Genomic DNA, 13,452 nt, shown 5'->3' with positions numbered 1-13,452 from the left:
ACTGCATAAGTTGAAGTACCCAATGCATGACTTAGAACTAGCCGCCATAGTGTTCGCACTTAAGATTTAAAGACATTACCTCTACGGAGAAAAGTGTGAAATCTACACAGATCATAAGAGTTTAAAGTACATTTTCACTCAGAAGGAGCTCAATATGAGGCAAAGGAGATCGCTGGAATTGATCAAGGACTACGACTGCTCGATAGATTACCATCCTGGAAAGGAGAATGTTGTGGCCGATGCCCTAAGCAGGAAGGAGAGATTGAATATGATGGCAACACCAAAGGAACTGACTGAAGAGATCAAGAGATTTGGACTGGAACTCTGTGATTGTGGAAAACTTGAAGAAGATTGTCGTGCAATGACTTTTCAGCCAACACTAGTGGAAAGGATAAAGAAATGTCAAGAAGAAGTAATGGAGAAAGAGAAGAATCAGCTAACTGGAGAAGAGATTGGCACTCAAAAGGACGAACAAGGTATACTAAGGTTTTCCTCAAGAATTTGGGTTCCTCATGTACCTTAATTGAAGAATGAAATCCTACAAGAAGCCCACAATTCAAAATTTTCAATCCACCCGGGAAGCACCAAGATGTATCGGGACTTAAAGCAGAACTTTTGGTGGCCAAATATGAAGCGAGACGTGGTAAAATGGGTTGGGAAGTGATATACTTGTCAGAAAGTGAAGGCAGAACATCAACGACCAAGCGGATTAATTCAGCCCCTAAAGATTCCAGAATGGAAATGGGAAAATATTGCTATGGATTTTATAGTAGGACTACCGCGAATGAAATCCGGACATGTCACTATATGGGTTATAGTTGATCGTTTTACGAAGTCAGCGCATTTCCTTCCAATTAACGAGAAGTCATCATTGGACAAATTGGTTCATCTATATGTGCGTGAAATTGTACTAAGGCATGGAGTACCCGTATCGATAGTTTGAGACAGAGATCCCCAATTTAACTCAAGATTCTGGAAGCAATTTCAAGAAAGTCTTGGCACGAAGTTGAATATGAGCACGGCGTACCACCCGCAGACTGATGGTCAGAGCGAAAGGACAATTCAAATGATTGAAGATATGTTGCGCAGTTGTACAATCAATTTTACAGGAAGTTGGGATGACCACTTTCCATTGATTGAATTCTCTTACAACAATAGCTATCATTCTAGTATTGGCATGCCACCATACGAAGCTTTGTACGGGCGAAAATGTAGATCACCGACAAGTTGGGATGAAGTAGGAGAAGGAAGGATTCTCGGCTCGGAATTGGTACAACAGTTGCATGACACAGTCAAGTTAATTCAGAAAAGGTTGCTTGCTGCTCAAGATAGACAAAGGAAGTATGCAGACCCAGCGCGTAAGGATGTTCGATTCTAAGTTGGCGAAGCTGTTTTGCTGAAGGTGTCGCCTAGAAAAGGGTTGTCTAGATTTGACTAGAAAGGGAAGTTAGCACCTAGATATATAGGTCCTTTTGAAATTTTGAGTCAAGTGGGGAAGGTGGCCTACGAGTTGGCCTTACCACCTCAGTATCAGCATGTGCATAATGTGTTCCATGTGTCGTTGCTTAAGAAGTACAATCCTGACGCTAGCCATTTGATAGAATATGAACCTGTAGAAATTCAGGTAGACCTGTCATTTGTGGAGCGACCTGTCAAAATACTCAACTGGCAAGAGAAGAGTCTTAGATATAAGTCAGTAAAGTTAGTAAAAGTACTTTGGAGGAACCCTAAGGTCGAAGAATCGACTTGGGAGTTAGAGTCTGATATGCGTTCCTGGTATCCACATCTGTTCTCTTAGATTCTGGGGACAGAATCCCTTAAGGGGGAGAGGATGTTATGACCGGCATTTTTTTCGTGTAATATTATTTGTGGCTTTGATATAATATTAATGACGAAAGTAAATATGTTCAATGATTGCGCGTTTGTGTTAGTGAGAATTTCTGCATTATAAAATTTTTAAGTATAGTACATGATTTTTCAAAGTAAAAGTTTAATTTTTTCCTTTATTTTTTTGATTTATAAGGAATATACTAAGCCTTGGAGAAATTTTCTTTTAAAAGATACTTTGTTCATAAATTTTGAAAGTGGTTTTATAAAATTTCTAAAAATCCAAATTATTTTATGGTATAAATTTTATAATTTTCGAACTTTTATTTTATTATAAAAAAATAAATCTTTGAAAAATTGTTGCTTGATAATTATCAAATTACATGAATATCCTTGCATGCAAACTCTCTTCTATTCAACTAAAGGGATAAAAAGGACAATTACAACCCCACTAACTCTCATCTTGCTAACCAAATTACCCCTTTGTCCTTGCATGCAAAATGGTCTTAGTATGTGGGAAGGTTAATCTTGTCAATTCTCATTTCCACTCACTTATTTCAATCAATCAAAATCATAAAAACCCAAAGTGTAAAGTTTTGTGATCATTCACCCCACTCCACACTCCACCCTCACTCTCTTCTCCCTCCCTCCTCCCTCACCTCTCGGCTTCTTCTCCCTCTCGGCAATCACCATAGCCGAAGCCCCCATCCCCTTTCTTTTCTCCATTCTTTCACTCAAATATCCATCTTATATTCAAGTAATCTTACTCCCTACATGTTTTCCATATATATTTCAAAGAGTTTTGAGTAAAAAGTTTAAGTTTTAAGGTTGCATGTCAAGGTTTTAGTTGGAACTTAAAGTACAATCTTGATTCTTATGGATTTAAGGTTGTTTTTGAGAGGACTACAAGGAATGATGAAATGCCAAGTCTTGAGGAAGAAACTCTTGATGTTTAATGGCCATTTCCCTTCCATTTCATTCGGCCATGACCTTAAGGGAGCCGAATGAATGGTCCTTGAGATCATACTTGTTGCTTTGTTTAATTCTTGTATGTTTATGTGGTAATGGCATGAATTTTGTAGTGAAAACTTGATGAAACTCTTTGCATGCTAAGTGATCATCTAGATATAGCTTATGCTAGGCTTGAATGTCAATTCCATGATAGAATATATTTAGAAAATATGTTGTTTTGGTTTGTAAAACTCGAAGTTATGCATGCATGTGGATTTCTCTTAGAATGTTAGAAGATTTTGATCATTTGGAAAGATTTTGTTAGTAAGCTTTAATTTTAGTAAGGATAAGGTGTTAACCTTGATTAGTGCTCCTTGATGTATGGTAATAATTCGTGTATATATTTTATAAAAATACATAACTTGTTATTTTCAAAAACTTGATGACTTGTAAGTTGTGAAATGTGATTTCCTTTGTTTTGCCATGTTACACCTTAGGTAAGGATGATCTCCACCAAGATTATTTTGAGTGTAAGGAAGTTATTTCAGTAGATCACCATGTTTAAGTCTTGGTTTGGGTATTCGGGTTGTTGGTGGTTGAGTTGTCAAGTAAAAACCTTGGAGAAAGGAGAGTCATAGTTTGTGCAGAAAATCAGTTTAGTACCCTGAGGTTTAAAGTGAGTTTTGACCATGTCATTGATGTGCACTTTGAGGCCCAAGACACCAGAAGTTAGTATTAGGAGTATATAAAAGGTTTTAGGAGTTTATTGGAGGTTTGCATGTTGTTTGGGTAGGTGCACAAGTAGAATAACAAAATCTGTCCAGCAGGGGACAGTTTTGTTGCAACTTAGATATGGGGAGATTTGACCATGTCATGGGTAGGCCCTCATTAGGCCCTGTTGGGCCTTAGTTAGAGGGAGTGTCAGAGAAGTTTTTTCAACCATAGTTCATAGGATATGAGTTAAAACCATGTGTCACAAGTTAATTCAAGTCAGGGTGTTTTCTGCCTAGAAAAAATAGGGGAACCATGGACTTTAAGCTTAGGCCCAAGGAGGCCCAAGCTAGGCCCTTGAGCCACATCAAGTTTGGGAGATTCCCTAAGGTCAGGAGAGTCTTGTGTAAGAGTTTTGGAGGAAAATTTGTAGTTTAAGGGTGTCTAATGCACTCAAGAAACCATAGATATCATTCTGAAATTTACACCAGTGAGCATTTTCACTTATCACATAGTTTTAGACCACTTAGGAGTGAGATTTAGGTGGACCACCATGGTTGTAAGATAGTATAAAGTCAGTAGAGCAGAAGGCCCAAGTGAGGATCAGTAGGTCTTGAATAGTTTAGTAAAGGCACATCGAGTTAGGAAGCCAAAATTTGGAGACTTTATCTAGTATAGTGACTAAGTGACTTAAGTTGTGAGTCGAGATCATCCAAGCCTAGTGTTGCATTATGGTGTATGTGGTATTATTTGGTATTAAAATATGATATGTGAGTATATTTGGCTTTATGTGCAATTATATTTTAAAGGTGAATATAAATTAAGTGCATATAGGCCTAAGTGTCATTCGTGTTTAAATTCGGGTTGTAAATAGGTTAAGTTGGTGAGAATATATTATAATGAGGATTATTATTATTTATGTAGGATCTCGAGACGAGGGTAAACTTGCCATAAAGGTCGAGTGAAGCTTCCATTTGCTCCTACCAGTCAGACTAGACCAGCCTTTCTCAAGGCAAGTGATTCAACTTGTCTTCCGTATTCACTACAATTAGTTCATATATATTGATGCAACTATCCCGAGTCATTTTGATATATTTGAATCAAGCATATCTTATGTTTATCTTTGAATCCTATAGAAATGCCATGAATCCTCGAGTACGTATTGCAAGTAGTTCAAAAGTCTTATCATGATAATATGTTAAAGTAATTTGAATGCCATGATTAAAATAAAGAGTTGTTACAACACTTGGTCGATCCTCTTGATTAACATGCTAATGATTCTTAAGTATTGATATCTCACCCTGATGCTTGAACCCCTATAGAAACTTTACCTTGATACCTAAAAGCCAATCATTTCTTAAAGTCGTTCATGATTGTTTGATAACCATATCCTTACCCTAAATCTTGATACCCCTCTTTCTTACCCTAAAGTTTGACAATCCTGATATAACTTGAGCTAAAGATCATTTCTTCATACCCTAACACCCTTAGTATTCATGAAACTTGTCTTCTTGATGTTCTAGCACTTGTACCTTGTCGAAAACCATTGCTTAAAGCCTAGTTTGGTACTACTCTTTCATAATATCCAATAGCCTTACTAAAATTCCTTGTCCAAGTTTTTATATATGAAAACCTTTGAGTTACCCTACTAGAGTAAAGATTAGTAGATCATGGCCCTAGATTTAGTATCATATTTCCAGTATTTCAAGTTGATCTATAATCCCTTGATAAAAATGTTTATTTTGTCATAAATCGGCATCAGTTTTTGAAATAACTAAAATGTGGATTTTCAGTCCCAAAGGGGGATAAATGTTCTCTTTGAATAGTGGATCTGGACTGAGACGCGAGTCCTTTCCACACTTATATTAGGCTTAAAAGTTGCCTAGGGATCTCATTAATGTTCTAGAACCCAGCGAGGTTCGGGATTACTTCGCGGCTGATCACCGGCTGTAATCCGTAGCGTCATAAAATGCTTTTGATTAAGATATGATTTTGAAAATGTTTTGATACAAGCAAATGATGCCATCACCCAAAGTTTTATCTCTTGTTGTTATTGGTTATGTCTTCACATTGTCATTCTTTAATATATATCTCGATTTATGTTTCGTATCGTATTGTTTAGCACTTGTTGAGCATTTGGCTCACTCCTTGCTTTACCCTGATATTACAACTAGCAGTTATGGTTAGATTTAAGCAGACCGCCCGTAAAACCTGTGATGCTGATGCTTATGTTCGAGCTCAGGTAGAATAAGAGATAGTAGTTTTGTGTGAGGACTCGATATTAAAACCAGTTGTAATAGATGGTAGTGTTGGGCTGTTCCAAACCCTAAACTGTAAGATCTTGGATTTGGTTATGTTTACTTATTTTTAAAATGTTGTAATAGTTATATATAAATTATTGGTCAAGTTGGGGGTGTGACAGGTTTTAGTTATATTTAAATTATTGGTCAAGTTGGGGGTGTGACAGTTTCTCTATCGACTAATAGCTCATCAATGGATAGCTCAATTTGATTAATGGCTGTTTTGTTGAATTGATCATTGGTTATTCCATTTTGTTGTTCAACTGTTATATCCACATGTATTGAATTAGAAATTAATATGATGATTTCTCTTGAGGCATCATCATCAACAACTTGACAGTCATTCTTCATATCACTTATTTTGAAAACATATTCAAGGATATGATCTATCAATTCTTGTATCTTCTTTTCATCAGATAAACTATGGATTGATTCCGTAACATTTCTTTTAAATTTCGGATTGTAGATCCTGTAGATTTTTCCTAATGAGCATTCAACAAGGTTTCTTCTTACCGCTTTAGCTTCAAGTTTGATAATAATTAGTCATTGTCTTAAAAAGAAGAAACTGCAGCCAAAGTCATGAAGAAATTCCCAAGTTATTTTCTTTGTAGATGATTGATTAAGGAAACATCCTGATAGAGCATATGTTATTGATGGCTTCAGTCTAGAAATGTGTAGATATCTTTATTTTCCTAGTATTGCTCTTCCTGCCTCATTGAGTGTTCAATTGTTCTTTTCAACTTCTCCATTCTAAAGTGGAGTTCTTGATGCAGAAAACTCATGAGTTATTCCTTTCTTCGCACATCATTATCTGATGTGACTAATGATGATTTCAATAGCTTCAATATTTGAAAGCTAGAGGAATGTCCAAGTAAATTTTGAAGTATCGTTGTTAGGAAATTAACACGCGCTAATAATACATGCAAGTATACGTGTTCACAAGTAGTATAAGATTTAGATCGAATTCATTCCCACAGAGACTCTTTGGTTAATTTAAGAATATGCACCTATGCAACAATGATATGGTTATTATCCAATGCTAAGATAAATAACAAGTCGAGATTGTTTATAACTAAGAATTAAACTAACAATTATAACTAAGAGAACAAGAATGGTTGAATTAATATATATGACAAATATGGGATCCTAACTTCATTAAATACTTTATTCAATAGCCTTTTTGTTCTTAACCTTAGCATGTAATGGTGATGACACTAATCAGATAATACGAAACTAGTATACGCCAACTTTCATTGTATGAATCCCCTACTACCAAGCATCCACAAAAGAGATAGAAGTTGAATAGACACCAACTATGCTTAATCCTTATATGTCTATAAGAATTGAAAATATAATGGTAAAATATGCAAGTTATCTATTGTGATTACATAGGGCAAGTAAGATGGTTAAAATTACCTACAAATCTTGCATAACAATAACACAAGAACCTATGCTAGCATGGCAAGTTCTAAACCTCTATATTCACTGTCGCTTCGATAGAGATTAACACGCTATCTTATATGTTAGCTACGCACATAAGACGAATAAGCATAACCAATACTAGGTTATCATACAATCACCATACACTAAGGTATCGAAACAATTTAACTAATGAAATCCATAAATAAATCCGCTAAAACCCCATGATAACGATTAGTTCATAATCGAACTCATCATCACTATGGGTTCCAACGAAAGCATGATAATAAACAATATAAGAGTACTAGGGTTCAAAGACAAATCGAAAACAAGCATCCAAGTATCGCCTAAATCAAAGATAATAAAAGTCTTCTTCTTTGTAGCCATCTCGTGCTCTCTAGGTCTTCTTATTGCTCTCTCAGGTCTCCTTGTTGTTAAAAACGTGTTTTTATTGATATATATATAGGCTCCAGGATGACCAAGACCCTTAATATATTAAAATTCTACTAAAATCAGGATTTTGGGTCAAAAATCGGGGCGGGGCGGCCGCGCTGTTTTGGCAGAAAGTCAGCGCGGGCGCGCTGGTTTCTGGGGCGGCCGCGTCTGACTTCTGTACTTTTCTGCTGATTCTTCTTTTGGCCATATCTTGAGTTCTACTCGTCAGAATTAGGCGATTCAACTGCCCACGCGAAGCTAACAAGATTATTTACAACTTGAGAATGGCGCAGGCTTCTAATTCTGATCTCTTTTCAACATATTTACTTGAAAAGCTTCTTTCTTCATTTAACTGGTGCCTGAAATGCAATAACTGAAAAACACATAAAAAATACCAACAACTTGAGTCCAAAACACCAACTTAAGCCTGAAATGAAACATTCTAAGTAAATATAAAATCCACTTATCACACCCCCAAACTTGAATCGATGCTTGTCCTCAAGCATAAACAGACTCAAAACGATAAAACAAACCTAATGCATGGATGCAACTACTTGAATGCAACTAAATGACAATGTAATAGATCCCCTCATAATACCATAACCAAATGAATAAGCCGATGCCTCTAAAAATGCAATGAATCAAAATAGAGCTCAAATAAATCCCAAAAACCCACTCACAAACCAGAATGTGCGTATGTGGATGCTTAACAGATATACTCTGGATACTAGATCAATAACCATAACTTATTTAACATCAAAACAATCACAAATTTATAAACAGAATAGATGTTAAAATCATAATGACTTATAACACCTCCTTTTTACTAGAGTTATACAAGGATTCATGCTATTATTGAACACATAACAAAGATGCTTATTTGACCGTACAATGAATGAGGTCCCAAAAGACTTATACAATAATACCCATGTAGCGAGCGTTAGGTTAGCGGATCCCAGACTATAAAAAGTCTTAGGTCACTAGGCACAAAGTCCCTTAAGGACTTAGTAACTCGAGTATTAAAGAGCTCACTCTTGATCAATTATGCATAAACACATACTTTTTTCTTTTTTTTTCTTTTTTTCTCTTTTTTTCTTTTTTTCAATAATTTCTGAATGAGTGCGTTTCGCTCCATCTCATTCAACCCTAGACTACTCATAAAAATATGAGTTGGCTACTAGCCATTTGACGCCTTTCTCTAGTTTAAAAATTCAGTATTTTTTTGTCATTACGAGAATATCACAAATTCTAAATATAACCAAGTGATTAAATCTCAACAACAAACAAGTATGATCATGATATAGATCAAAGCAATCGTATAAGACTTGGTGAAAATATTTATTTCTGGCATGCAAATCAATTCATTAGGACTTAAACATCCCTCTATTCGTCATCACCACACTCAAATCAACATCAACTTATCAGATAGCATAGTTCATCTTAAGGGATCATGCTAAATATGCATACAAATGCAACTATAATAAATCACATAAAAACAAACAAATATGTCCTATATGAACAATCATGCAACACTACGAATGAAATACAACTTTATGCAACATGAATCTATATGAACTATATGGACACACACAAACTAATCCTTACATTATCACCCCCAAACTTAAAATTTTCAATGTCCTCATTGAAGGTAATAATAAGGATTTCAGGCATACCTAGTCGTCGGAAAGATCACCCTCCTCAGGTGGAGAATAAGGTGGCCAATCAACCTCGACACCAGTGGCTCGGAAAATAGTGTCCAAAGCCTATATTAAATTTGTAGCAAAATGACGGTGAATGTCGTGCATGGCCTCTATACGCCTAGTCACTCGCATGTACTCCTCATCACTAACACCAGTCCTATCAACTACCTGCTGCACATGAGAAGAACCCTCAATAGGCACGGGAAGATCCATCCAGCCACTCTCTACATCATCAAAAATATATCCCAACCCCTTATCATGGGGTGCACCTAAGAATGAATAACTCAAGTGATCTGGTAGTCGGTTGAGTTCAAGTGTGGGAGCTTCTTCAATAGATGGTTCAGATTGCTCCTGAGAAATTTTTAGCTCTACTAACCCAAGAGAATCGAATGGCATATCCAACTTTCTCTTCCAGGGAGGTGAAGTCAAAACCTTCATTTACTCTGCTTCTTCTTCATCTTCAATAACTGATTCCCCTATTAAGGATCTCTCTAAGGTATCTGACTTTGGAAATTGCTCAGGCTCTGAATTCATGACAGAGTCGACCCGCTCTACTTTAAAGCACTCCTCTTTAGCTTTGGGTAACTTTATTGCCTTGAACACATTAAAAGTGACCTTTTGATCGTGAACCTTCAGCGTAAGCTCTCCTGTTGCACATCGATCATATTTGGGCCAGTATCTAAGAATGGTCTCACAAAGATACTGGGAATCTTCTTATCCTCCTCAAAATCTAGAATTACAAAATCAGCAGGGAAGATGAGTTTATCCACCTTAACCAAGACATCCTCTACTATTCCTCGCGGATAAGCGATGGAACGATCAGCTAGTTACAATGACATGTACGTCAGTTTCGGATTAGGTAGACCAAGCTTCTTGAAGATAGACAAGGGCATTAGATTGATGCTAGCTCCCAAATCACATAAACACTTGTCAAATGACAAGTTTCCGATGGTGCAAGGAATAGTGAAGTTTTCAGGGTCTTTAAGCTTCAGAGGTAACTTTTGTTGCAGCACAACACTGCATTGCTCCGTTAGAGAAACGGTCTCTAAGTCATCGAGCTTCACATTCTGAGAGAGAATACCTTTCATAAACTTTGCATAGCTAGGAAACTATTCCAGAGCTTCAGCGAAAGGTATGTTAATGTGAAGTTTCTTGAACACCTCCAGAAACTTAGCAAATTGCTTATCCAATTTCTGCTTCTACAGCCTTTTAGGAAAAGGAGGTGGAGGATAGACCTGTTTCTCCCCTGTATTACCCTCAAGAGGAGTGTGTTCCACAGTTTTTTTACTTAATTCCACTTATGCTTCCTTCTTCACATCTTCTTCAGCCAAAACTTCATATTTTGGAATTGGCAAGGGTGCAGACGCACCTACATTCTGGACAGAATTTTCAGACTCTTCATCTTGCTGAATTTGGGGACTTGTGACCCTTCCAGACCTCAAAGTGATGGAGTTCAAATGTTCTTCAACTTCCCTCCCACCTGGATTGGCTTTTGTATCACTAGGAAGCGTTCCTGGTGGTCGATTAAATAAGGTATTAGCAATTTTCCCTATTTGGTTCTCTAGATTCTGGATAGAAACAGCCTGGCTTGGGCATATAGGAGCCTGGTTTTTGCACATAAGCCGCAACTCCTCCAATTTAGATTTTTCAGTCGAAGATAGACCTGCACCTCTATGAGTTTGTTGTTGAAGTTGGAGTTGTTGTCTTGGTGTGAATTGTTGCTGAAAACCAGAAAAGTTGAATTGTTTTGCTCCAAACTGCTGGAACGGTTGTTGCATCGCATTCTGATTGTTGCTCCATCTGAAGTTAGGATGATTCCAATTGTTAGGATGATAAGTGTCTGGAACTGGTAGCTGCGATCTCTGAAAGTTGCTCACAAACTGAGCTGATTCACTAGATATAACGCATTGCTCCGTCGCATGCGAACCTACACATAACTCACAAACACTGGTTATCTGATTAACACCATAGTTAGCTAGAGAATCGATCTTCATAGACAACTCCTTTAGTTGAGAAGTGATAGCCGTCGCTGTATCCACTTGAAGAACTCTTGCTACCGTGCCCTGTGGCAATCTCTGAGTTGGATACTAATATTCATTAGCAACCATCAGTACAATTAGATCATAAGCTTCCTCATAGCTCTTTGCCCATAATTCTCCACCTGATGTTGCATCGAGCATGGGTCTTGACTGTGCTCCCAAACCGTTATAGAAGCAATTAATGATCATCCAATCAGGAATTCCATGATGAGGACACTTCCTAAGCATCTCCTTATAGCGCTCCCAAGCTTCATATAGAGATTCTCCCATTTGCTGTGCAAATAGAGTAATAGCATTTCTGATTGTAGCTATCTTCGCCATAGGGAAGAATTTAGTGACAAACTTTTGAGCAAGATCTTCCCAAGTAGCAATCGAACCAGCTGGTAGAGAGTGTAACCAGCTTTTAGCCTTGTCTCTAAGAGAGAATGGGAACAGTCCCAGTTTCACCATATCCTCATACACACCATTGAAACTGAAGGTGTCGCAGATCTATACAAAACCCCTAATATGCATATTGGGATCTTTTGTTGGAGAACCCCCAGACTGGACTGAATTATGTACCATCTGAATTATGTCAGGCTTGATCTCAAAGGTATTAGCTGTGATAACTGGCCTGACAATGCTAGACTGAATGTCATTTATCTTCGATTGAGAATAATCCGTCAAAGCCTTCTGATTCGCTGCTGGTTTTCCCATTACAACAAAAACTTTTTCTTTAACTTTTTCCTCAACAAAGACACGAGATTGAGAACGCGTTCGCATACACGCTCTTTAGAGTACCTGAAACAAAACAAGTACCCGTGTAAGTAAAATATCTGAGTCACTGAACTTTAACGATCACAGATGATAAGTACATAAACTAAACAATTAAAAACACCGAGTCCCCGGCAGCGGTGCCAAAAACTTGTTAGGACGTTAACACGCGCTAATAATACATGCAAGTGTACGCGTTCACAAGTAGTATAAGATTTAGATAGAATTCATTCCCACAGAGACTCTTTGGTTAATTTAAAAATATGCACCTATGCAACAACAATATGGTTATTATCCAATGTTAAGATAAATAACAAGTTGAGATTGTTTATAACTAATAATTAAACTAACAATTATAACTAAGAGAACAAGAATGGTTGAATTAATATATATAACAAATATGGGATCCTAACTTCATTAAATAATTCATGTAATAGCCTTTTTGTTCTTAACCTTAGCATGTAATGGTGATGACACTAATCAGATAAAAAGAAACTAGTAAATGCCAACTTTCATTGTACGAATACCCTACTACCAAGCATCCACAAAAGAGATAGAAGTTGAATAGACACCAATTATGCTTAGTCCTTATATGTCTATAAAAATTGAAAACATAACAGTTTAATGCGTAAGTTATCTATCGTGATTACATAGGGCAAGTAAGATGGGTAAAATTACCTACGAATCATGCATAACAATAACACATGAACCTATTCTAGCATGGCAAGTTCTAAACCTCTATATTCACTGTTGCTTCAATAGAGATTAATACGCTATCTTAAATGTTAGCTATGCACATAAGATGAATAAGCACAACCAATACTAGGTTATCATAAAATCACCACACACTAAGGTATCGAAACAATTTAACTAAAGAAATCCATAAATAAATCCGCTAGAACCCCACGATAATGATTAGTTCATAATCAAACTCATCATCACCATGGCTTCCAATGAAAGCATGATAATAAACAATCTAAGAGTATTAGGTTCAAAGAAAAATTGAAAACAAGCATCCAAGTATCGCCTAAATCAAAGAAAATAAAAGTCTTCTTCTCTGTAATCGTCATGTACTCTCTAGGTCTTCTTATTGCTCTCTCAAGCCTCCTTATTGTTAAAAACGTGTTTTTATTGATATATATAGGCTCCAGGATAACCAGGAGTCTTAATGTATTAAATTTCTACTAAAATCAGAATTTTTTGTCAACAATCGGGGCGGGGAGGCCGCGCTGTTTTGGCAGAAAGTCAGCACGGGCGCACTGGTTTCTGGGCCAGCTGCGCCTGACTTCTGTACTTTTCTGTTGATTCTTCTTTTGG

The 13,452-nt window shown here is 36.8% G+C and overlaps 1 non-coding gene across 1 annotated transcript; it reads left to right on the top strand.

Moving 5' to 3' along the window:
• Positions 1-11,581: 11,581 nt before the first annotated feature.
• On the top strand, positions 11,582-11,688 carry LOC141681975 (small nucleolar RNA R71). The gene has a single exon (XR_012559379.1). It is a non-coding gene; the product is annotated as a small nucleolar RNA R71 (small nucleolar RNA).
• The last annotated feature ends 1,764 nt before the right edge of the window (positions 11,689-13,452 follow it).

This window comes from Apium graveolens, chromosome 8 (genome assembly GCF_009905375.1).
Source record: "Apium graveolens cultivar Ventura chromosome 8, ASM990537v1, whole genome shotgun sequence".
Classification (NCBI taxonomy): Eukaryota; Viridiplantae; Streptophyta; class Magnoliopsida; order Apiales; family Apiaceae; genus Apium; species Apium graveolens.
Note: the sequence above shows the minus strand (reverse complement) of the source record. Positions and strands in the feature narration are given on the sequence as shown.